The following is a 26870-nucleotide window of genomic DNA, read 5'->3' as shown; positions in this document are numbered from 1 at the left end:
ATGGACAAGAAAGTTTTATTGTTCTTATTTACTGCTTTTTTGACAAGAAATGTGCTGCATACATGTCTTTGCCGATTATACACATACTAACATTATAAGAAATACCGGGCGAATTCCTTATCAAGTTATATTTTTACAACATATTTATAGATGTGCGACAATAATTTTGGACATGAGTGTACATTTGCATTTTCCATTTTGTGATGTGGTGTTCGCTGTGCGATTGCTGTTTGAAGGGATCCATAATTTGAATCTTACAAAACATCTATTTTAAAAGTTCGTACAGTAACATTTAATTGCATTTATATAAAACGAACAGAGCAGTAATAATAATTGAGGACTTGTCATCAAAACTTCCCTTCTACATAAATCAGTTAAAATGAATTATGTATGACATATAGTAAATAAGAAAGTTGCCGGTCAGAAGCTGAAACAGCACACAACACAACATTCGCATGTCCTCCTCAATAAGATGCGAAAACTAAAATATAGATATTGGGAAAGCACACGCCGAGTATCAACGATAAACTCTTTTACAATTGTTTATTTGAAACAGAGCGGAGCAATGATAACACCACACACTAGTTATGTGTAACTATGTCAAATTAATGATTTTGTAATTTATATTATTACTACTATTTATTTATTTTTAGTTGCCTCGTAAGGTAAACATTAAGTGAGTTTTCAAAAACGCATATGCATAGTGGGAAAAAATCCTTGATTTGATTTTTGTTATTTATTTATTTTTTTCTGTACAAGAATGACATTTAACTGTTATGTAAACAGTACAAGGTGTTTCAAAACAACACCGACAACGTTTGGGAGGTGATTCCTGACACCAAGGTAACACAAAACAATTTTTTGAGAGATACTTGGTGAGTACTTCAGCTTATATGACCGTACCTAACTCCCTCTATAAAAATTGTTGCATGAGTACCTTACAATTCTGAAACATGTACTTTTGGATAGCGCACATATTAGTTTCTAAGTGAAGTCTTGACCCGACTACGGTAGGTCAAATAGTTTTGGAACTGTGGACCTTTAAATTTCATTTTTCACGCTTTCGGCAGCCTATAACTCCGAAAGGAAACGTTTGTGTGCCCAGGTTGGACTTTACTTTTTGTCTTATCTTGGTGTCAGGAATCACCTCCCAAACGTTGTCGGTGTTGTTTTGAAACACACTGTATTTATTACATTTTACCTACATGTTATGCTCAATGAATTGTTTTAGAACTATGATTGTTTATAACTTACAAGGGACATCACCCAATTGTCCGGCTCCGATTTCAATGAATTTTTTTCTAGCTGATAGAAGACATATATGTATTACTTGTGATGACAGAAATTTTTGCCATCGTGCATGTTTTCTATTTTTTATAATTTTTTAAGAGTTGTGATGTGGCTATTAGAGATTATTGCAGAAGTCCCTTACTAACCTTTGTAAACGTAGCGTCAATGAAAGAACAACCATGTAGATACATATAAGGCCTAGGAGGAAGTTGTATGGTAGGTATGACCTTGGCCGCAGCCATCTTGAAATCCGCCATTTTGAATTAAGGTCAAGTTTTTAAAATGGGAATAGGGTAATATGATACATAATTTCGGGATAGAATTTAATCAGGAAGACAATGGTGAAGCTAGTTTTGAGATACACCTATTTGGGGAAAAGTTACAGGCATTTAATTGTTCACTTACTACGTGCGCAATCGACAAACAATAAAATATTTTTAATAAATACAACATTTAAGAAACAGCAGCAATGCGCGAAAATGTCAGAGACATTATATAACTGTTCCCACAACATTGTTTGTACCATGAACATAATATGAAAACAGGTAACTTGTTTATAAAGAGGTGTAATTTAATTGAGTGCCCGATCAATACTGATTATAAATTTTACAATCATGAATCATCGACAACAATCGCTAGAAAACGAATGACTTTTTTGTCTAACTAGCTAAAAAACTGCCATAGAAAATAAATAAATAAATAAATATACAATAAGGAAATAAATATAAAACAAAACAAAATTCCCCTGATTTACACAACAATCAAATTTCGTTTTCCTTTTTGAAGTGAATTTTCAATTGATTTTTCGTCTCATCTACTACACAAGCTACGTCTTCGGTATTACCTGAATGCAAAGTTGGAGTTGTTTCATTATGCGATGACTCATGTCAATAACGAGGTTTTGAAGGGCAGGTATAGGAAATAAATAATTACATGGCATAGGAAATAAATAATTACATGGCAAGTCTTCAAAATTCAGAAAGATTGCTGGATGCTTATCCCACCACTATTCATGAACTAACAAATCACAACTCTTTAAAAAAATGTAATAAATTTAGAAAACACGAGCCGTGGCAACAACTGCAAAGTGAAAGTTGGAATTTTGAACATGCGGTGAAAACTAGGAGTGTTGCCAATTTGAAAGATCCAATAATGGAAGTTTGGTGCTCATTAGAAGCAGTCCTAAATTCACACTGGTTAATTATAGAACAAAAATAAGCATACCATTGGCTTTTTGGGAAAATTTGCTATTAAAATGTGGTGTCACATTCTATGGTTTTCATTTTTCAAACTTCACTTTAATTCAAAATGGCGCATTTCAACATGGCTGCCGTCAAGGATACCCTTACCGTATCACTACCCTCTAGGCATAATATGTATTACCGAAGCGTTTATCCACTTATTATCATTAATACCTGGGTTAGTAGCGGAGATAAGGGACTTCCGCACGTAGTAAGTGAACAATTAAATACCTGTAACTTTTCCCCAAATAGGTGTATCTCAAAACTAGCTTCACCATTGTCTTCCTGATTAAATTCTATCCCGAAATTATGTATCATATTACCCTATTCCCATTTTAAAAACTTGACCTTAATTCAAAATGGCGGATTTCAAGATGGCTGCGGCCAAGGTCATACCTACCATACAACTTCCCCCTAGGCCTCATATGTATCTACATGGTTGTTCTTTCATTAACGCTACGTTTACAAAGGTTAGTAAGGGACTTCTGCAATAATCTCTAATAGCCACATCACAACTCTTAAAAATTATAAAAAATAGAAAACATGCACGATGGCAAAAATTTCTGTCATCACAAGTAATACATATATGTCCTCTATCAGCTAGAGAAATTTCATTGAAATCGGAGCCGGACAATTGGGTGATGTCCCTTGTTAGAAACCGGAAGTCTTCACAATATATTTCGCACGCTTATATAGCAAGTCAAGATCTACGTTAGACCCCGTTCCGACTTTTTTTCCCCCAGAAACCTGGCTCAAAATTTGAGTGGCCATAAATCAGGAACCCAAAGCCAGCAAAATATTTTACACGTTTGTATACCAAATAAAGGTCCACCACTATGCCTTGATCTCGATCCAAGAGTTCCGTTTATTCTTTTCTTTGAGAATCTGACTCAAAATTTGATCGTTCATAACTCAAGAACCGAGAATCGGCACATTAAAATGATTCACGTCTTTATAACAGTAGGTCAAGTTATACCACCATGTCAAGTACGATCCCGATACGATGATTCTGATATAAAGACAAGAGGTAACGCTATCTATCACAAGCTAAACGTGTATTATAACGTTGGAGAATATTTACCACATATAGTACCTAGAAAACATGTTTTAAAATTATTATTTGTTTCAGAAGTATTAATTCTACGAAAGATATTAGTGGAATTATACTAACTGAAAAAAGAGAACGTTTACTTTAACCTAATTAGTTCAACTTGCCCTACTACCAACAATGAATATAAAATGATTAAAAATTTTAATGAACGTGATCGTCATTTCATGTAAGTAATTAAAATGTTGAAGAAGAAATTGACACCTAACTCACCCAGCCGCCGCTAGAGGGCTAGTTTTCAAGATGGCTGACAAGAGTAGACTGACCACAGAGCAGCGCTCAACAATCGTGCTTTTGTTTCATGAATCAAAAAGTGCTATTGTTGTTCAAAGACGGTTTCGAGAGAGGTTTAATACCCGATGTGCTCCCTCCAACGAAACCATCCACAGACTGTATGAAAACTTTCAGAGGGAAGGAACAATATTGGAGCCGAAGCGTTCTCGACAGAAACCTGTGTGTTCGCCTCAGAATATTGAAGCGGTTAGAGTTGCAATGCAGAGGAGTCTCGGAAAATCGACAAGAAAGGCAGCAGTGCAATTTGGCATATCAAGACGTTTGGTTCAACGAATTCTGAAGAGTGACTTCCATTTTTATCCATACAAGATGACCGTTCTGCAACGACTCTCAAATGATCACAAGCAGCAGATATTAGTGTTCGCGCAATGGGCAGAATCCTTCACAACGTTTGGTTTACTGACGAGGCGCATTTATATTTGGACGGAGTGGTCAACAAACAAAATGTGCGTTTTTGGGCCAATGAAAATCCACGATTGAATCATGGAAAATAACACCACGCTCCCAAGATTACAGTGTGGGTTGCAATTTCCAGCCATGGACTGATTGCGCCATTCTTCTTCGAAAAAACATGTTCCGGAATAACTTTGTCCCGCTATTGCTTGATACTGCTTTGTCCATCAACACGCAGTGGTTTATACAAGATGGAGCCAACCCGCCCACTGCGAATGTCGTCTTGGATTTCTTACATGAAATGTTTCACATGAGCGTTATTTCTGCTCAGTTTCCAGACCGGTTTCATGCTGGACAATCTTGGCTACCTCATAGTCCTGATCTTAATCCATGTGATTACTTTCTTTGGGGGTATTTGAAGGAAAAGATTTTTCCGAAACATCCCAACAATTTGGTAGAGCTCAGACGACTTCTTGTTCAGGCTTGCAGTGAAAATTGATGAAAACATGTGTCGTCGAGTAGTGAATAACCTCAGTGTTCGATTAAATGCAGTTCAGATCAACAATGGCGGCCACATTGAACATGTTTTGAATTACATTTCTCCATAGTACACTCTTTCTTGTGACATGCATTTCTTTCTGTTCTGATTGTGACTAAAGTTTTTATTTAAAAAGAAAATGGTGGATAATTTTCCCTGATCCTGCGCCACCCTGTATATATGAAACAATTAGGTGACCGGAGAAATCCTCGATGGAAAGAGTCTTTGAATTATGAGAGTTAAAAGTTCAAAATTAACAGATTTTGCAGAAAGTTTAAAGTACCATTCCTTCAGACAGACGCTTCATTCTTGGTATCGGAGGTTTCCTTAGGTACCCAACACAGTAGTAAGATCAAAATGTTCGCATTTTGTAAGATAAGGGCAATTATTTGGAAGAGAGTTAAGGCTTATGACGTCTTACACCTTGCAAATTGCCTCCCATTTGTCACACTGGGCAAATAGGCTAATAAAATGTATTTTATACCCCTATTCGACTGTGGTGTCATTCAAATATCACTTTCCTGTGTGGCCACCTTCAAACTGAACAATAAGATTTGCCTCGGAAACACTTTGCCAGGCGTGCAAAATTCAATGAAGAACGTCGTGGTATTCATAATTAAACTTGTGATGATCTATAGTGTTCTGCCCCTTCTGTGACTAGAAGTGAGACCAATATTTTCTCAAAAGGCTGTGTCATGAATATGCTGTTTTGTCCGGATCAACTGTTCAGCAAAAATTTTGCACTGGGGCGCACCACAACGTAGTATTATATGTGGATAAAGAAAATAATGTTATTGTTAAAATGAAGTTAAATTAAATAAATTATCTACTACAGGCTGACATTGACAGTGGATACGAATATTAGTTTATACTGCCGGTATTTTATTTGTGGATAATCGTGCAGAAATGGCGATCCTAACAGCTCGCGCAGCGCCAGAAATTTAAAGAAAAAATTGTTAGCGGGAATGTGCGCTCAAAGCTGTGACCCAGGTGACTTTTATTCTCCAGAAAACCGCTGTTTGCATACATCATCGCTAGCCGATTGTTTGTTTTTTCGTCACATTTCTCGCGGAATACCGTAAAATATTGCCTGGAATTTGGGCCACTATTATCAATCACCATTAAAATCAGTTGAAAATTAAAAAAAAAAAAAAAAAAAAAAAAAAAAAAAAAAAAAAAAAAAAAAAAAAAATGCTTGCGATGAAATATTGAAACATCGTCTTCTACAATGGAAACCATCATGCCCATGGGTTTTCTCGAGGTATTCTAGTTTCCTCCCTTCTTCTCATTCCATCAATTCTTCCATCATCATTCACTTGCCTTAATCATCGTCTTCCTTAGTCTAAAGGGCATAATCGTCGAATGTTAAACTGAAACATTTCATTTTTCCACAATGCAGAAAGGCCAGCTGGGTTGGGAGTCCGTTCACGTTAGTTTCGGGGCAAATTGTTTCGGAGACAAATGTCATTTTGCAATGTTAAGGTGGATCACCACCCGGAAGTCAGTATAAGCTTTAGTTCATTGGCTTAACCAATGCGTAACGAAAGGGCACACATTATAAGTATTGCACTATAAAATAGAGTTATGCGTCTGCTATAACATAAGATACTATTTCCTGTGCTTATGTATTCTATTATCCAAAAAAAGTAACATATAGGAGGAAAACTTGATGAGTTTTAAGATGAGTACGCAAGATGGCGCTTGCTGTTAGATCTTGCTACTTCTGTGCTCAGTTTTATGATTTTTTTACTTTTAAGAATAAATTATTTTACAAGTGGTATCTCTTTACGGAATATGGCTATTATATGACCGTTTTTCGTGTTATGTTTTACATTTTATCCAAATATTATTCTAAGTTTAAGGAAATAGTTTTAGCGGCTAAATCTCATGCTTGCGCAGGACGCCATAATGCTTCGTTGCCAAACTTGTATGTGTGCTGTTCCAGTCACAGTAGTAGGGCAATTCCTTGTTAGCGTTTGAAGTCCAAAAGTGGAACCTGTGAATTGTGACAAAACTATTATAATTAATAAAAGTTTAAAATGGGGAAACGGGATGAATCATATAAAAGAAAAATGAATCCAACTTAAAGTAGAAGGTAGAAGAGCCAAAGGAAGCGAAGAGAAATGGAGAATAATTTTAAGAAACAGCTAAGCGCTTTTCAATTGTTAAGTGCTTGTTGCCACGTAAATATTATACACACTTATAATATATAGTTTATTTTGACGATCATTTTGAACGTTAAATATGTAATAGGCCTATGTGTTCTTTCTCCTTTTTTCTTTCTTTCTTTATTTTTATGAACTTTAATTTGCTTAGGTAAAATATTATTTCTTGAAAAAAAAAAATATTTATGTTTTTGAGCTTTCATATGTACACGAATAGTTGCCTGAACCCATTAGTGGAAAATACTAATTCATTTCGCTTACTAGGGAAGGTCGTGGGGGTGTTAATCTGACTCCTTTTTGCATATGAAACAATTAGGCAACCGGAGAAATCCTCAATTGCAAGCGTGTTCAGATTACGAGCGTTGAAAGTTCAAAATTGAACAGTTCTGGAAAAAAAAAAAAAAAGTTTGAAGTAACCATTTTTTGAGATACACGTTTCATTTTTGGTACTGGGGTGTTTTCTTGGGTGCTCGACAGAATGATGAGGTCAAAATGTACGCATTTTGCAAGATAAGGGAACTTATTGGGGAGAGGTTGAAGTTTGAAGGGAAATGGCGTTTTATAACTTGCAAATTGTCTCCTGTTTGGCACACCGGGTCAGTAGGCTAATAAAATTTATTTGCCAATCCTATTCTACTCTATTGTCACTTGAATGTCACTTTCGTGTGTGGCCACGTTAACATTGAACAATGACATATGTCTCCGAAACGCTTTGCCGCGGAAATAAGGTGAACGGGACTCCCAGCCCAGCCGGCCTTTGTGTATTGTGGAAAAAATTAAATATTTCAGTGTAACATACAACGAGTATACCCTTTAGGCTAAGGAAGACGATGATTAAGGCAAGTGAATGATAATGGAAGAATGGATGGAATGAGATGACTGGAGTAAACGGAAGTACCCCGAGAAATCCCATGGACATGACGGTATCCATTGTGGAAGACAGTGTTTCAATATTTCACCAATAGCCATTTTATTTTTTTAAAAGATCAACGGATTTTAATCACGATTGTTTGAAAATAGTGACCAAACTTCAGGGAATATTTTATGGTATTCCGCGAGAAATGTGACCAAAAAACAAACAATCGGTATGTCGTCGTCTCCAGTGGCCTCTTTCCTTCGCATGTCTTTGATTGCTTGTACTACTTCACTTTTTAATATACTGGGTCCTTTTTCATCATCATCCATGTCTTCCTCTGCTTCGATCGCAATATCTTTGGGGCGGTTTTTCTGATCATACAGATCTTTTATGTGTTCCTCCCAAATTCTAAGGATTCTTTGATGGTCAGTGGTTACATTACCTTGTTGATCTTCGATTCCGAACGTTCGTATACTTTTGTTAGCTCTCCCTCCTAATTATTGCGCTTTCTGATACATCAGATCATATCTGCCGAGCCGCAGAAGTTCCATTATTTCTTTACATATCTGTTCTATGTACATTTCTTTGGCTTTGCCCGTTTCTCTTCTCAATTCATTATTCAGCCTTCTGTATTCATTGACGTCCGTGTTTTTGCCCTTCTGCGTTCCTCCATCTTCTTAAGCATTGCTTCAGTTATCCATGGCTTTCTCGGTGTTCTTTCCATCCTACCAATGCTATTGTGGAGTGTGTCAAGTAGGATCTGTTTAACTTTTTCCCATCTATTCTCTATATTGTCAACCACATCGCCCATTGCACAGAATTTTTCTTCCATCTCTTCTTTCACATCATCATTTGATATTTCTTAGTCGCTCTAAGTCCCATTTTCGATTTCTCCTCCCATTTTGTGATCGGCTTTAACCAGGTTTGAACTTCCGCCACCAGTAGATTGTGATCCGAATCAATGTCCACTCCTGGCAATGTCTTTACGTCTCGTACACTATTTCTGAAACGTTGCTTCACAATTATGTAATCGATTTGGTAGCGTCTTTTATCTCCTGGACTCTTCCACGTGTACAGCTTGTTTTTTTCTTTTCTTAAATCACGTGTTCATCACCACCAGATGTCAAATTAATCCAGCAGAGGCCTCAAAAGGCATGTAAACAAGTTAATGCTTTTATATATATTTTACTTGAATAATAAACCCAATCGCTTACTTCTGTAAGTCTTGAGAGTTATTTCTAAGTCAAAAAGATTAAAGTATTCCAGTTAAGTGTTCACATATCACAAGACAAATCTGTCTCTTCTGACTCCCTCCCTTTCTCTCATCCCGTTGTCAAAATTTATTCTTTAAAAATTAACAGTACACTGCACAGGATGGTTCATCGGATTTTAACACACTGTTATTTCGAAGTATAACACACACAATAATGTTTGAAACATGAAATGAAACGAAGCAGAAACCCTTCAAGTTTTCATCATTATATACCAGTTGGTAGCACGAATGCAGTGGGTACAAAAGGTTGTAAGTTCATGTGTTGCTGCAGCGCATTCAGAACAGACCATAAAGAACATTCCCGATCAGCAGAATACTTTGCAGCGTTACGACACCGATTGTCTATGTAAATGGAATTGAGCGGGGTAAACAAGACCCTTGTCACCAGGATTTGCCCAAGTTGGCCCAGCCCGAAAAAAACCACCGTTTTTTTTTTGTGTTGGACCCACTTGAAAAAAACCACCTGGGTTTTTGAGCTTTTTGTTAGTATATTGTTGGTATAACTAAGGTTATTACATTGAAAGTTATTTTTATCAGATTTTGGACTTTCCTGGGCGAATTAGATGCCTTCACGTTAAGGTATACAACAACATAATACTTTTATAAACTTCTGAATGCACTGAATGAATTAAAAAAAAAAAGAAAAACTTAGCTTGAGGTAATTATAGAACAAATTAATGTATAGATTATGCTTATAGCCTGTTTGAAGTAAGATATGTAATTTTAAATTTTAGAAAATACTTTCCGTGAAAAGTGTGGTCGCTGACTCGGCGACGCGGAGGAACGTTATCCCTCATCGGGTTTAAGGCCATAGGTGCCGGTACTACCAGTAAATATGTAGTGCATTAGTAAAACTATTAGTATTATTGTTTCAGTGCCTTTGATGGCAACACAAGTATTTTCTTCAGTAAAATTTGGTTTTCCAACAACAACAGTTCAGTTCAGTTATTTGTTGCTAATCTTCAAATAAGTATTCTGCATAATCAACACCAGCAATAGCGTAAAAATTCTTGTCAAATTTAAAAAGCTTAATGCTCGGAATTCCGAAGATTACGTAACTCTTACTATTTCAAATGCTGAATTCAAACTTCCTTACTAGTGGAAGTTTCCATGTACACCAAGAAAAAGCTGCATTTTCGAAGAAAAAGAAACCGTCGCGAAAGAAGTACTCGGAAAATTCCCGCACCTCAACGCACAAAGCGTCGCAACTGAATAATTCAACAATAACACTATTTATTTTACGCTTGAAGATAGTGAATTTTATTTCGAAACATTTATTTTATAAAACACGAATTATATATCTTTGTTTTAAATTAATATATTTTGTGTTCATATTTGGCGAACGTCAACGAGGCTCCTGGGATGATTCGATCTACATTTGTTCTTTCGTCTGTACCACACACTACAGGCTATCACTTTCGGTCTTTTAAGTTTAAATTTTTAGGATACAAGCACGAGATACACTAAAATTCCTGTATAGATTTTGGCGACATACCAACGTAAAATTTCAAAATGGCGGCCATTCTTTTTTCAAAATAGCGGATATCCACGCTACAAAGTGCATTTTTTGGTCTTTTAAGTTGACATGTTCAGAGTAGAAGTACGAGACACTCTAAATTAGCTGTATATACTTTGGCAGCGATCCAACGTAAAATTTCAAAATGGCGACCGTTTTTTCAAAACTGCAGTGAATTGAAAATTTTTGTGACAATTGTGACAATGATAATGTTGAAATCTAAATCACATTTTAACGCTTTTACCCCCAAAACATTGAAATATTTAAAAAAAAAAATGAAAATACCAGAAAAACCCACATGGGCCTAGGTGGGTTGGGCTTTTTCAAAAAACCCGGGTTTTTCAAACCCTGCTGCTAACGAACCCAAAATACAAGCTATTAAATCCACTGCACTATTAAAGGTTTATCAGCTACGTAAAAGGGAGTGGTTGCTGACCCACATTGAGTTCCTCGCATAGCCCACGCGTGACGTCAGCATTTACGATTCATCAAAAACAAATGCCTATAGAAGCTGAACGAGACAGCCTATGAAGATATAAAAAATACGGGTCTCTTATTTTTTTGTTACTCTTTCTATTGCAGAAAACTTGTTTCTAATTCGAACTGCTCCTTTAAGGCAATGAACTAATGCTTATACTGACTTCCGGATGGTGATCCACCTTAATATTGGCTCCAAATCACGACCGGGGATTGAATTCAGTACAGTTGGCTTGTTCACAAACCATAATGCAAGATCAACCCTCACGGTATAGCCCGTTCACTATCTCCAAATTCTACTTTAACGGTGTCGAGTACCTACGCCATGTTTGTTCTTTTAGCCCATTGATTTATACGAAAAACTACTTTTCTGTATTATTTGAAATGAACTGGAATTTTTTATCTGATTTTATTGATTTATCCATTAAGTATAGTTAAATGTCCCTTGCCTTTTAAAAACTAATTTCCATATATAAGTTCAACATTACCTAAATTAATTATTGACCCCTTGCGTTCCAGGTGTCATTTTCCTATGTGCGTGCTGTAATACCAGGTTTTCATTTATTGCTAAGAAACCAACCCGTGGGACAAATCCCATTTTGTCGGACGTCTGATGTCACTAGAAAGATCACACATAGACACACACACATACACACACACACACACACATATTTTTTATATATATATATGTATGTATGTATGTTGTGGAATATGTTGGGCTGGAAAAGGGGAATTTTGATGTTCTGAAGGGATTTTATGGTGCTTCAAGTTGGCAACACGGATCGGAGATCAAATATAAGTTTATTTTCTTATTTCTTCTTTCTGCTCTCAAAGTTGTCAATTGTTTATCGTCAAAACAAATACACGTGTCCTAATTGAATGCTCCCTTAGACCTGATATCTCCTGAGACAAAACATTACTTTTTTTTCTATTCTGTCAGTAAAGTGCTGTCACCTAAGAAGAAAACAGTAGAACTAACTCATGCCTTGCATCCACTACAAAATGTCATCACCTCCAGGATTAATGCCACACTTAATAAAGGATACGTTTTCATGACACCCATGGCTGTCACTGGTATTTTGCAACGGAGTATTTTATGACATCCACCTGGATGTCACAGGAACGCAAGGGGTTAAATATCAAACTTATACTTCCCAAATTGAATTTTCACGAAGTAAGGAACATTTAAATAAATCTACAGAAGAAATCACTAAAATCATACCACTAAATTTAGTTCATTTCAAAGAACACATAAAAATAATTCTCCATATAAATCAAATCCCACCGAAAATATAAATGTGAATATTAGAGCGAAGTTTTGATTCATTTATCACTTCGTTCGGGTAGAAAAAGGAAAAAGATCTCAAACGGTGAGATCCAAAATCCGGAAATTGAAAGGTGAAATTTCCAATTTTAGTGTTGAGAGCAACTTGGCAAGCAAAAACTTTACGACGCGATACTGTATAGAACTTTTTCTTAGCACTAAAGTTGGAAGTTTCATTTTCCAAGTTTCGGATATCAAGAGAACTTGACGTTTCACATTTCTATTATTTTCCTGTCGAAACGAAGTGATAAATATATGATAGGCCCCTGACTTCACGGTGCTGCCGTGACGTCCAATCAAAACTTATATTGCATTGTCGTACCTCGTTGGAATTGTTGGAATGTTGTCTTTTCAATGCTTAAGACATAAAAATTTTCTTTGCACTGTATAGTCAGAAAAAAATAGAAATTAATGAAAAAGTGCGTATTTTTTCGTACTTTTTTGGTAGATCAATGTTTATAGGACTATATCTCGGAAAGGAGATAACATGAAATAATTTCCTGTGCACGATATGTAGATGCATATGTTACCTGTAAGTTCTGAAAATTTCATTACTCAACATATAGTAATTTTCTTGCTATTCAGTAAAAAGTGAGACACCATTATCTCTGAATTGCTGCGGTGTATTAACAATCTGAAAAAACTTTTAGAAAGATCTTAAAGTAGCTTTTTCAACCAAACTGTTTTGACTTGTTTTAAAAGATAAACAATCACAAATATGACATTATGATTTTCTCTGCTTTGCGCCCTTCGCTATCGTAGTTTATACGGAGTGCTAGGTTGCCACATTTTCCTGGCGCTATACACTCTCAGCCGGACGGGTATTTAAACTTGTCACGCACACTGTCCGGCTTTTTTTTTAGAGATATTTTTAAAATGTAATGTCTCCACAGATTTTAAACCAATTTCTTAGAAATTAACAGGATATACAGTAAATGTGCCAAATGTTCAAAATTAGAAAAGCGAACTCTTATCTTGTTTGGATTTGCATGTGATGGTCCTCGAAAATTTGTTGCTTTTTGTCAGGTTTTCACTTATTGCTCGCAGTACAAAATACATTTGCACAGAAACAAATACACGCACAAAGTTTATTACATGATACAACCTTAGTTGATATGTAATATTGGGTTTACACTCCACAGAAAATTTGTTTTCAGATCTAAGAGTCCCATTACTTCTCTTAAGTGTTGTACATTTCGAAGCACTTTCCCACGCAAAGTCCAACTTTATATATCAGACGATAAACCAGGGATGCAAATAAGCAGGGATAAAGTTTACTCGCCCAAGAAAAAAGTTACTAGCCCACATCACATAATAAAAATAATTTACTTAACTTCCGTACGATATTAAATACTCGCCCGCACCGATGAACCACACGCCCCGGGCGAGTTGTTGTTTGCATCTCTGTAATAAACGCTAATATTTATTAAAAAAACTTCCTTACACCGTGCGGATGCTACGCACTTTGCATCTCCTTTGTCCTACTGTGTTAGAATTTGCACATATTGGGGGGAAACTCTCTAATGGCCCCTTGCTACCAGAATTCTACCAGGTCCCTGTACTTCAACGCCTGCTGAGTGCAGCAGTTTATCTGCTACATTCGCATAAAAAGTTCGAAGTGCGATATGTTTTCCTGCTTTGTTCCTGCACAGTATGTGAGCATTGATATGTGTGATAAGTCAAACAGCAGAAAAAACAGCTTCTTCCACCACTTGACAGACATACTAATAGCTCTGGCGTAGTTGATTTGTAAAAATCGCGTAAAGCTGGCTTCCGTACAAGGCATATATGAATAATTAGTGTAAAAAGTTCATTGTTTTCAATTGAAGTAACACGCTTTCATTTAGAAAACAAAGATTTTTGTTTTAGTAATTTTTCTTTTTCTCAATCTGCTGTTTTGCGTATTGATTCATTTCTTTTACTACTATTTCTCGCGGGAGCTCATGTAGTTTGGATTCCACATTAATCAGTAGGTCCACGTCTCATATAGCCTCGCTGCTGAACAGGACGTTAAACACAAAATCAACTCAACTTTTCTTTCTACTATAAAACTTCATCGGTAAAAACAGCTGAAACACTTTATATGCGGAATACCCTGTAGATAGCCCAGCATTTTGATCAATTCCCGGGACACCACTAAACAGGGGTTTTGCATTTACTTGAATTTTATCGCTCCAAGCTACATCAGAATCTGCCTTTGAATAGGAATGACGTGTTTTTTTCTCTTTCCCGGCGCAGCCTCAGGTTTACTTGAAACAGAGTTACTATCTTGTTCACTCCCGGATACGCCACTGAGCACAGAATAATCAATGTGATTACTATTAATTACTAACTCATAACCGTCTGAGTCGGAGTCATTCATCAGTTCTGCAATTTCATTATCGCTAAACATTTTGCCTCTTCTTTCTGTAATACCGCCGCTCGTATAGGAATATCCATATATATATATATATATATATATATATATATATATATATATATATATATATTCAATCAAAAAGCACAAGATATACTCAGGAAAATATAAATGCCCATTCGTCCGTCTCATTGCAATGAACCCATATGATATGAGTGCATGTGTAAGTTTTTGACGCCTACGAACTGAAGGGAAGTGTTGAAGACTTAATCAGTGCGACGTGATTTGACGCAAATACAGACCTCGTCACCTACTCATTGCATTGTTTACTTTCGTTGAAAGAAAACAAAGGACCCATTCTGTGTTACTGTACTGTACATTCGGCAGGGGAATTGATCGCAGAACTTGGGTGAACATGTGATTGCCAAGGCTACATTTCTTTTTAACCTTTAACATGTTCGTAAGCTGGTTAGTGTGTATACTGATAGATCTTTGAGGTAGAAATGGAGCCATTGTTAATAAGTATTCAAAAAGATAGCAGGAGCAGCGATGAGTCAACAAAGCCATGACGAAAGTGAATGAAGTAAATAGATTAAGAGATGAGTTTTTGGATGTGTTACTTCAACGTTTTATTTCGATTACATTGAGATGTGTACACTCATGTCCAAAATTATTGTCGCATGTCTGTAACTGTCTTCTTGGAAGAATATAATTTGATAATGATTTTGCAGGGTACATTTAATACTGATACTATATGTAGAGTCGGGAAATGTATATTTGTAGTAAATTTCATAGGAAAAGAATACGAAAATTAGCATGAGTAAAACAAAATGTTGCTAAATGGATAAGAAAATTTTATTTTTGTTTTATTGTTCTTATTTACTGCTCTTTTGACATGAAATTTGCCATATAGCCTACATGTCTTTGCCGATTATACACATACTAACATTATAAGAAATACCAGGCGAATTCGTTAGAAAATTATATTCCTACAATAACATATTTATAGACATGCAACAATAATTTTGGACATGAGTGTACATGCATTATTATTTTTATGATGATGTGAAAGATTATAATAAATACTTTTTCCTATTACATTCTTATGAAGTAGGCTTCGCGCTACAAGCTTCCTGAACGCGACAACACTGCAGGACAGCGTTGCCGCACTTCCACTTACTGTATGCTGTTTCTTCATATAAGCGCGGGGAATTTAAAGGTTGGGCGGCAACATGGCTCATCGCTTAACGCAGAGAATATGTTGAAGTAAATATTCTTTTTTAAAAAATAAATACTCTACCAACTAAACCCTTTTTGTTAATAGTTCCAAATATTTAGAACACTAGACTTCCAAATTTTCGAACAGTGTTTTGTACGTTTCTCTACCTACCATGGGAAAGGAGATAAGAGCGTCGTACATTTGTTTTAATTACACAAAAGATATCAAGTGATGAAAATTGAACTTTTCACAACTTATAGTTAATGGATGCATCTACATATTGTACACAGGAAATTATTTCACGTGATCTCTTTTCTGAGATATAGTCCTATAAACATTGATCTACCAAAAAAGTACGAAAAAGTATGCACTTTTTCATTAATTTTTATTTTTTTCTCACTACATAGTACAAAGAAAAATTTTATGTCTTAAGTATTGAAAAGACAACATTCCAGCAATTCCAACGAGGTACGACAATGCAATATAAGTTTTGACTGGACGTCACGGCAGCACCGCGAAGTCAGGGGCCTATCTTTATGAAATGGATAGTAGATTCTATTTAGCTATTTTTAAACTGATCTCACAAGATACCTCTAGAGCCATCAAATTAAATCCTGAAAATTAGGATATATTTGATTTTTCGTTGGCCAGTTTTGTTTCAAAATATTGCAAAGATTTGTGTTTCAAATCCCCATGCTTAATTTCAAAGTGACGTTTGAGGTTCGAAGCCTTCATCGATTGATTTGATAGTATTTCTTAATAACATACTACATACTGGAAATATGGACTGTTTCTTTTCCAATGTTTATGAAACTACGAGTACAGCTAACACTATATTTACGTTGTTTTGCACAATGCTTTTTGTTGTCTCCTTGCGTAATGTCTTGCAGTGGTTATTCGGAGTTTTAAATACTCTTTTCAGACCTCAATGGAGAAGCCTTCTTATTCCCGCTTACGCTCATTAATTCCTTCGATCTTTTGAAGGGTTTCTAATTAGTCATTTATCCTTGTTGTGGTTTCAATCCTAACAACTTGATGAACAAAATAAACCATTCCAAGACAATAATGTAGGTGCGGTTCACGGCTAAACTCACGACAAACTGTTTCCGATGGCAGTCGTATCCACACACTTGACCTCTTGTTGCAGTATATCTTTTTTCTGAGGGGATTCCTACAATAACAGTAGTGACAATACAAATATATATATATCGGGTGTATCAGACCACCCGTCCCAGGCATTTTTCTCGGCTCGTAGTGCACGTAGACATTTCAAACAAAAAATTGAACTACCAAATCGTATGTGAAGAATCAAATGGTGATACTTCCATATCCAGTGGCGTAGAGGGAATACTACTACGCGGGGTCAGCTCCAAAATTTCAAATGGAAAGTGGTATCAATTTCGATTCCTTTGGAGGCACTATTGAAAAAGAAACAACTTTTACAGGAAACATTTTTCGTTAAATTCTACGGTTTGGCATCGACGTGTGTAACTTGTTCTTGAATTGCAGCTACAAAACTACAGTTTTATATTTGGCAGTGACTCCAAAAGAACACCAGATAACACATGTCCTATGAAATTGTGCTGTTGAAAACTCTCTACAGCGTTCAGTATCAAATGTTACAACATATCTCGTGCACGTATCAACAAACGGGAACAATATTGCAGGATAATACGTAGTTTAAATTCCGGGATCAGAACCAACTTGAAACAGAAAAACACAGAAAAACACTCTTTGGTTTTAAGTAAAACTACGTATGAAAAAATTTTGGATGTTAAGTACCAGCAATACAACATCCAAAGAAAACAAAAAAAAATCAAACTCATTGCATTTCGGAACTCACTGCACAAATAATTGTTCAAGAAGAGTAGAAATAAATAAACTGAAAATCTAATATACACTACCCCCGAAAAGTTTCCGTACAAAGTAGGTTTACGTATACTTTATGTGTATTCGAGAAAAAACAAAGACATATCACTGGAATTTATTTTTATCTGGAACCTACAATATATATTTGAGAGAAATTTAACAGAAATGGACCATTGTTTTGTCAAAAATTTAAATCTTTGATTCATCAAAGTAGCCTCCACGTGCTGTGATAACAGCTTTACAGACTTTGGGCATTCGCCTGTAATATGCCATTACAGTCTAATGATATTATGTTTTTAATAGGAGGGTGCCCGAAATTTTTTGCACCGACTGTACTTGATGTTTAACAAAAAATTTCTGGCTGTTCATATAATTCGTAATTTTATTTGTTATTCTATTTCAAATTAACATGAAAAAACTGTAAAAAATTCATTGGGAATGATAGTTTTGGGAATCAATATCTTTATTTATATTTTAAATTAGTTATAAGTCTTGCATATGTATATGTAAATGGATTATTACAATTCTTACGGTGTCAGTGCTATCCGAAAATATAGATCCACTATTGGACGAAACTTTCCAGATCAAATAACCAATCTAAAATTCGACAGAATTTTCAGGACCACCCTTCACCTCTCTTTTAGATACCTAGGTCCTTCTAAAAAACTAGTTTAATCCAGATTTTACCAAATTTTATTCGTTTCAAAGCCCCACCGCCAAAATGCTTAGTTTTGATTGGCTGATAAACCCACGCTATGATATTAGCGCGCAATTATTCCATTCCAAGCCGGAAAATCTTGCTGACAACAGCCAGATTTCGATCGTCGAGCTTAAAAGGTCGCAACGGAGTGAGAAAACTGCAAACAAGGTAATATTTGGGAGTTTTTTAACCTAAAATCGTTGGAAGTCTCTAGGAGCCAAAAAACTATTAAATTTCATAGTCAAAACTGGACTAAAAAAAAGCTGAAATAGTAAGTGCAACAGTGACGCCATGTTTTCATCTGCGGATCGCTATGGACAGGATTCAACAGTAGTGTGATTTCCGTCTTTCTTTTCCCAAAACCGGTTCAGAAGATCAGTGTTTCCCATCATATTTCTACCTCCCAATTTTCCTACTAATTGAGGGTTACAAGACCTGTTCATTATAGATTTGTTTATGTAGTTAGTGAGTGATTTTTTTTTTAATTACATACATGGCGGTATTTAATTTTGTGGTAGTCAGTCCAGTAATCACAATGCACGTGTAAATTTCAGTAAGGGCTCCTATCTGACTCCCAAATTGGGAGTACGGCTTCCAGCGGGATGAGTTGAACATTCAGTTTGTTCCGGGTTCCTGCCCCTTCAGGGCAGGGGTCCTATTGCTAGCTAATACTCCGATATGTCCCCTCAGGGCATCGATTAAATAGGTCGAGTAAAGAATATGATTTAGTAAATATAAGGGCCAGTTGGCCCTGTTCATTTCTTTCCTTTCGTTACCTTTCATAGAGCCGATTTAACATGGTAAAATCTGAATGATTTCTGTGTATATTTATTAGTATAACATGTATTAATGTAGTGTGTAGTATGAATGTGGCATGATGTGTCTTGTAGTTCGAGTAGTATGTGTATATTTGTAATGTAGTATCAGTGATAGTGATAATTAAGTGATGAAAGAGTGTGTTGGACAGTGTAGTATTTACTATGCGATAAATTTTTATTACTCCGTCATTAAGTGAACGTAATATAGTATAATAATTCCGTGTACAAGGTCACATTCAGTTGTTCAAGGGTTCATTATATCGTCGCTAGCCCTAGTGTCAAAAGTCAGTACTAACCGCCATTCTTCCGTCGAGGTGCTTAGTGATTTAGTTTTCATGAAATTGACCTTTCTTTCCGAAATAAAACCTAGAAGGTATAATTCACAGCCCATATGAATGTACAGTTAGGTCAAGTGACGCAAAATTAATATATTCTGAAAGTTTCAACATTCTGCATAGTCTAGAAATCTAAATATTTAAATAAATAAACAATACGTAAATTTTTAACAGAAGTCGGGCGATATGATGCTAGTTCTTCGCTTTGAAAATATATTAAATGTCCATTTTTCTTCGTGGCTGTAGAATTTCATTGTTGATGCAGAATTTTATAAACATTAGACATTATCGCAGATAATTCTATTTTCAGTGAACATACATAGGATTTTTTTTTTTCTTTCGTTCTTAATAAAGCTACCAAGTATTACATAGTATTGTGTGTGTGGTAAAAGAGTCTTGGGTTCGAGTGAGGTTGTCGTGCGGTGATCGGAATGGGAAAATGTTTGTAGTGATTATAGATTTTAAAGTATTATGATGAAATGTGTAAATAGGCTGGGCGTAGATTGAGGAAACAGGGTGTTTGTAGAATATAGCGTCGTGGCAAATGAATATTAATGTGAATATGAATATTAATAAGTATATGAATATTGTAGTAAATGAATATAGAATATAGGACACCCATATAGTTAAATATATAGTAGCCCAGTGAATACTTCGCCGCGTGTTGATATATAGATATTGAATAGATACGTGTAACTACAAACATCTCAGGTTCTGACCCCTGCACCATAATATCACGCGGACCGGAGGGCGATATATAGTCGGACTACGGTAATACTTTGTAGTTTATGTGTCATAATAGTAATCAACCATAGTAATACCATCTGATAGAATGGGTAGCATCATATAATCGCTGACTAGATATATTGAATAATAAATTATGAAAAGACAATAGTAGTTAGACAACAGGGCTGTAGTGAATCATATCTTCTGGTCGGTTTTAAAAATAGAATGTACCACTCCGTGAGATTTTTTTTTTTCTTCACGTTACCTACTCAGGCTAGCTTACAATGTTCATGGAGGCGACAGCTCTGACTGGGTACAGAATCAAAACAATTAGTTATTGAAATTTATTTTCGCGTACCCGGATGTCGACCCCTAGTCCCTTTAAGTATTTTCATTTCTTTTCTTAGTTTAATTAGACGAGGGAAATTAACGACATCCCAGACTGTGGCGTGTCTGCGCGGGGTAGCTATCGGTGAAGTTTGGCAATAGAAATCACCGATCCAAAATTCAGTTTATTTAATTTTTTTTTATTTCGGCAAATCATTAGTTAGGGATATCTTAGATAATACTTCTATTCTAGTTTCATTACTGTCCTCGAACCTTCTTAGTTTTTCTAAGGGGTCGAATATTTTTTTTTTACTTAGAGATTTCAAAATTGGGGACGCAGTTACCTGGTCCCTTTCCCCCTCTCCTTTTATCCTGCTGGTCTGGGCCGGATACGGGGATCGGATTTCAATCTTACAAGCCAACTCTTGTGGGATTGGGATCTGATGGACACAGAACTTGCATCCTTGGCAGCAGGACGCCCCTTGAGTCTACGTATTTGAGTAGACCACCCTTTTTGGCATATTAAGAATATTTTGGCTATGGATTTTGTTGAGAGCGAAATTCGACTTCTAACTTTGTAGCGTTAGTTATTTCTCACTTAAGTCTTTGGCGCCCCTATTCTTAGTCTTCCTTCTTCTCTATCTCTCTCTCTCTCTTCATTTCTTCAAGTTTTTTTAATTTTTTTTCCAACCTTCCCCCCCCCCCCGAGATTTTGAACTTGTTACTTACGATTTATTTAACGTACAACTCTGATCTGAAATTACCAGCTGAGACGTTGCAAGACACGATTCATGAATAAAGTAGATAGTGATTGGGTCCTCCATCACATTTTGACCTATCGCTGAAATGAACAAAGACTTAGTATTTGACGACACTTCGATTACGTTCTTTCACCGTCGTTCCTCTTAAGTTTCTTTTTAATCCGTTGGTCACTTTCCTTTCTGTTTTGGTTTTCAATTACCTTGTAGTTAACCTGGGCCCAGAAATTGTATTTTGATTTACCTAGTTATATCTAGAAATGCTCTGTGTTACGTGCCTGCCTCACAAAGTTTTTTTTTTTCCTTCATGATTTAAACACGAATTGATTATATAAAAGTTAAAAATTTATAGACGCGCGGTATCAGATAAAATTTAATTTGTTTCCAAATGTAATGTTGGAAGTCATTTGTTTTCTTGGACAATGTTGCAACCTTGAAAAATTTTATTGTTGGGGTGATTAATTTAAATGTGTGCGCATTTATTATAAATATATATATATATAGAGAGAAATAAATACTTCGAAATATATGTGTAATTAGTATGTGAATATGATGTTAAAGTAAAAGTATGATATTAAATGTATTATGAATATATGTAAGAGCGCTCGTGTCTGTCCCCCTAGACGTGTATTGGTTGCTATAGTTTACCAGAAGTCTTCCGACGAATTTAAGAATGTAGATTTTGTTAAGAATACCGCCGTGCACTTAAGTAATTTTCCTTTTCTTCTGAATCAATGTAAGTGATAACCTCTGTAATTATATAATGGCATGCATTGAAAAAATATCGGCAGGTCTAAACGTAACCCACATCATAACAAATATTATCCCTGGACAATTAACCTAAAACCATTGTGGAAAGTGCACCTTGAATCCTTCTCACCTACATGTGTATCCTGTGACTTGACCAGTTTTTTTTTTTTTATCCTCAATTTGAACCATCATACTCCGTACACCTGTGGAAGATCATTTTTTTTTTTTTAATCCGAACCATGTATAAACATATACGAAAGTGATCCTAATGAAAGGTCTCGTGAAGTGTCCCAGTGTTGGATAAATAACTTGAAATTATTCGATTAATAAATTTGGAAATAGACCGTCTAAGAGGAGAAACTTCCTCTAGTGAAAGTTATTTTCTCGAAATCCCTAGATGGGTATAGACGTAGCAGTGTGCGATTGCAGATATAAACTGTTACCAGTTACAAACCAAATATAGACGACGAATGGTTTTGTAAACCAATAGATATATATATATACATATAGAGATATATATAAATGACCACAAACTAAGTTAAATGGAGCGAAACGTTTTGGACACTACGACTAGTGCGTGAGTTGTAATTTGGACGCTCGAAATTATTAATATTTTAATATCTCGACGTGAGGTAGAGACTCATATAAGTTCTAATACACCAAAAAGTTTTTTTTTTCTTTCCTCTTTGTCCAATTTTTTTTAAGTGAAATAAGTTTTTTTCTTTTGCGTATGTCGCAAATCATCATTTTGCTTTAGCATGCCTAAGATATGATACGTGTAATTATTTTTTTTCTTTCTTTTTCATTTGTCAATATGATTGAATATATAAAAAATTACTAAAATATAACACTATGTACTCTATTAATATATAACCAAGAACTTGTGCTTTTAATATTTTCTTCATAATTATTTGTTTTGTCCTTTTTTTTTCACTATGAATGTAATAAACTATTTATACCTTTGTAGTTAGTTGGTTTCCTTTAAACATATATACACTGTCCTGAGTGAGTGAGCGTGTGAATGCATGATAGATTTAATATAAGTAATTTTAGTGATATCATTTGTCATATTAACATCTGTAATATATGTGTCATGTTTTAATATATGTGTTAAGGTAAATAACCTAGGTCATGAAGGACCGTCACTAATGGTTTAAATCGGCTCGAGGAGTGAAGCAAAAATAGCAGGATAAGCCTAAATACGACATCTTTCTTCCAGGAAGTTGAGACTTCGATTGATACGACACATAAATTTATATTGAGTTTATAAGTTTGATTTGTTTTTTTTCCTCGGCTAATTCATATGTGTGGTCGATCCTAGAGGACAGAGTTCAGATGCTGGATAGTTATCAGTCACCGGTCGGAATAACTTTACAAAGAATTAAATTTCACTTTTCTCATTTCCAGGTCTAGGTCTGGGCAATCCCATGATCGTGGTGCCTGGAGCTAGGTCTGGGTAGTATGAGGGAACATGTGTCTATTCCGAAGCATTCCAAAATTGATTAGTTGCTAATAACATTTAGAATGATTCATCTTTCAACGACTTTCCCGACCTTTTCCTATATTTCCGGAATTATCCAGTAATCTGTTTCTCATTAAAATACCCTATCTCTTTTCTTTCTTCTTTACCTACCTCCTTCTTTTACCCTTCTACTTTCTTCTCTTTCTTTCCTATTTCTAAATGAAAGAAAACGGAGTCATGATTGAGAGTAGTCGCTATTGGCACGGTCAATAAGTTGTTTCGATGAGTTTTCTTCGGGAGTCCGATATGGAATAATTAACAATAACAAAAGGTTTATTGGAAGTTACTCTATTAGAAAATAATCTGGATTTCAATCAGTAGGTGATGCTTCGTAATCATCCTCGTTAAAGAGAATTAATTTGTAGCGACTCCTCTCCAACCTCTACATTAGCTCTTTTATCTTCGTTAAATTTTTACGTCTTCTCTCAATTTTGGCTAACCGTGACAGGATCTGTTGCCCTAGAAACGGCGGTTTCTATGGCAACGGACAGAAGTTTTCTTTCACGCCGTATTAGTTTCTGTAGAGTTTCGGGCTTGATTCCTATCCACGCTTTGCGAAGACACTCAAATAAATGTTTCTCGCTAGAGGGGCGCATCTTTCGAACTGCCCTATCAAGCTCATCCCACAGTAACTCAATTGGATTACAATCCGATGATTGTGGGGGCCACATCATATTCTTGAGATCTCCCTGTTGCTCTTTTGCTGACAAATACCCTCTACAAAGTCGGGATGTGTGTTTTGGGTCATTGTCTTGCTGCATGATGAAACCATGACCGACGAACCTCTTCCCAGATGGCACTGCGTGTCTGATCAAAATCTGATGGTACTGTTCTTTCTGCATTGCACCCTGTATTTGCACTAAATCCCCCACTTGATTCTTACCAAAGCAACCCCACACCATCACAGAACCACCCCCGTGATTTACCGTTGGCAAAATACACGACGGAAGCAGTCTTTCGCCCTTGGAGCGACGCACGAAAACCCTGCGTCTATGACTGAAGAGCTCAAACTTTGATTCGTCAGTAAATAAGCACTTGTTCCATTGCTCTGGCCCCCAGCTTGCAAATTTTCTTGCCTACAACAATCTCTTATTTTTGTTTTTAGGGCGCAAGAGCGGTTTCCTAGTTGCTACACGACCGTTTAGTCGCGTAGTAACTAACCGCGTCCGGACAGTTTCATAGCTGATCGGCTTTTCGCGAGTTTCGTTCACTTCAGATTGTATTTGGGGCACTGTTTTAACCTGTTGCGTTTGCTTGTCACTATAATGTATTTGTCCTCCCTTGCAGTAGTAGCTCTAGGTCGTCCAGATCTTGCTCGTGAGCGATTTTATCCTGTTTCAGCAAATCGTTTTAAGGTATCATGTACTGTAGAATGGGGTATTTTCACTTTTGCGGCTATTTCCTGTATTGTATAGCCTTCTTCACGTAAAGTAACAATTTTTGCTCTCGTTTCAATGCCGAATTCCCTTTTCGTACGGCGCATTATGCTGACTAATAGGGAACACTTTACACCTCACTTCAACACACAAACAACTAGCGTGCAATAGACAACTCCCGACAGTGAGGTCTGAGAGAGAAGTAGACAGAGCAGCTTAAGAGACACCTATGAGGCATTTATTGTGTGTTCGACATTCAATTTGCAATGTAATGGCCGTTTTGTATCGCACGCGTACGTAATGCACGATCACAACGGCGCGATATTTAAGTTTATTTTTCTTAATTCATCCACAATAGGCCAAAACCTTTTCTCCCGACGGATTCTAAAATGTTTCACCTTTCATTTGTAACCAAATTGTAAGGTTTTCTTTTGTTACATTTTGAAAATTTCTTTATTTCGTGTTTGTCCGGAAACTTTTCGGGGGTAGTGTAAATAAAATAAAGAGTTTGTTTGAGTGTGTGTTTGTCAGTTTGTGTGCGGCCTGGGGACCAGACAAGTGGACCGAGAGTTACCAAAATTTGGTCACGGGTACCTTCGTCCAGGCCCCAGATCAAGACGAAGCGTTTTTTTTTTTTTTCAAACCAGGGGGGCTTTTACTGGGACCGGCCTGGGGAGCAGATAAGTTGACCGAGAGTTACTAAATTTTGGTCACGGATATCTTGCTCCAGGCCCCAGACCAAGACGAAGTTTTTTTTTTTTTTTTTTTAATTCGAACCAGGGGGGTCTCAGGAGGGCGTTAACCGGGACAGATAGAATTAGTAAGAAATGACCGATAATAGTGTCAAATTCATAGTTTTCACGGTCGCTGAGATCTATGGTGAAACTCCGATCGCATTAACTACGAAATTCACCCTATTCGGCAGTGGGCTGGTGGTAACTGGGGGGATACCGAGACGTGGTAAAAGTAATCCAAAATAACCGATATTAGTGTCAAGTCCATAGTTTTCGCGGTCGCTGAGATCAATAGTGACATTTCCATTAGCGATGACTTGCAAATTCAGCTACCACTGTATGTTGGCCGGAGGTCAGCAGAGGAGGGGGGACACCAATACATATAAGAATAGCCCAAAATGACCGATATTAGTGTCAAATCCATAGTTTTTGCGATCACTGAAATGAATGGTGATACTCTCACAGGCGTTGACTTCCAAATACAGCCCCCATGCGAAGAATGGATATATTCAGCTAGTAATAAATAAAATAAATAACGTGAAGAGCAAATTCTGAACATTCTTATCAATATATCGCACTTGGACCTAAAGAAAACTCTCAATAAATTTTTAAAGGATCGTCCAGCACCTGCGATACACATGCGAATCCATACCGGGATATTTTTGACTTAACACTTCATATGCACTTAGTCCATGGCACACAGCACGGATCCTCTCAGTCATGTTGTCCCTTGTAGTAGGTCGCCCTTGGTAACCAGCTCTTTGGCACGTCCCCAAAAGAAATAATCGAACGGAGCAAGTCTGGAGAACGAGCTGACCAGGAAACTGGTCTCCTCTTCCGATCCATCTGTTTGGGAATAAACGAGCAACAGTTCGTCTAGCAACTCTCGCAAAATGAGCAGGGCA

The 26870-nt window shown here is 36.3% G+C and overlaps 1 protein-coding gene and 1 pseudogene across 2 annotated transcripts in view; both read right to left on the bottom strand.

Annotated features, from left to right (window-relative positions):
- The window catches only part of LOC145688366 (uncharacterized), a 335311-nt gene that overhangs the window by 246480 nt on the left and 61961 nt on the right, over positions 1–26870 (bottom strand). The window lies entirely within an intron of this gene.
- Positions 24281–25352, bottom strand: LOC145687397 (uncharacterized; annotated as a pseudogene).

The sequence above is a fragment of the Thermobia domestica genome, chromosome 6 (genome assembly GCF_964235325.1).
Source record: "Thermobia domestica chromosome 6, izTheDome1.hap1.1, whole genome shotgun sequence".
Classification (NCBI taxonomy): Eukaryota; Metazoa; Arthropoda; class Insecta; order Zygentoma; family Lepismatidae; genus Thermobia; species Thermobia domestica.
This window is presented reverse-complemented; position numbering and strand designations above follow the sequence as displayed.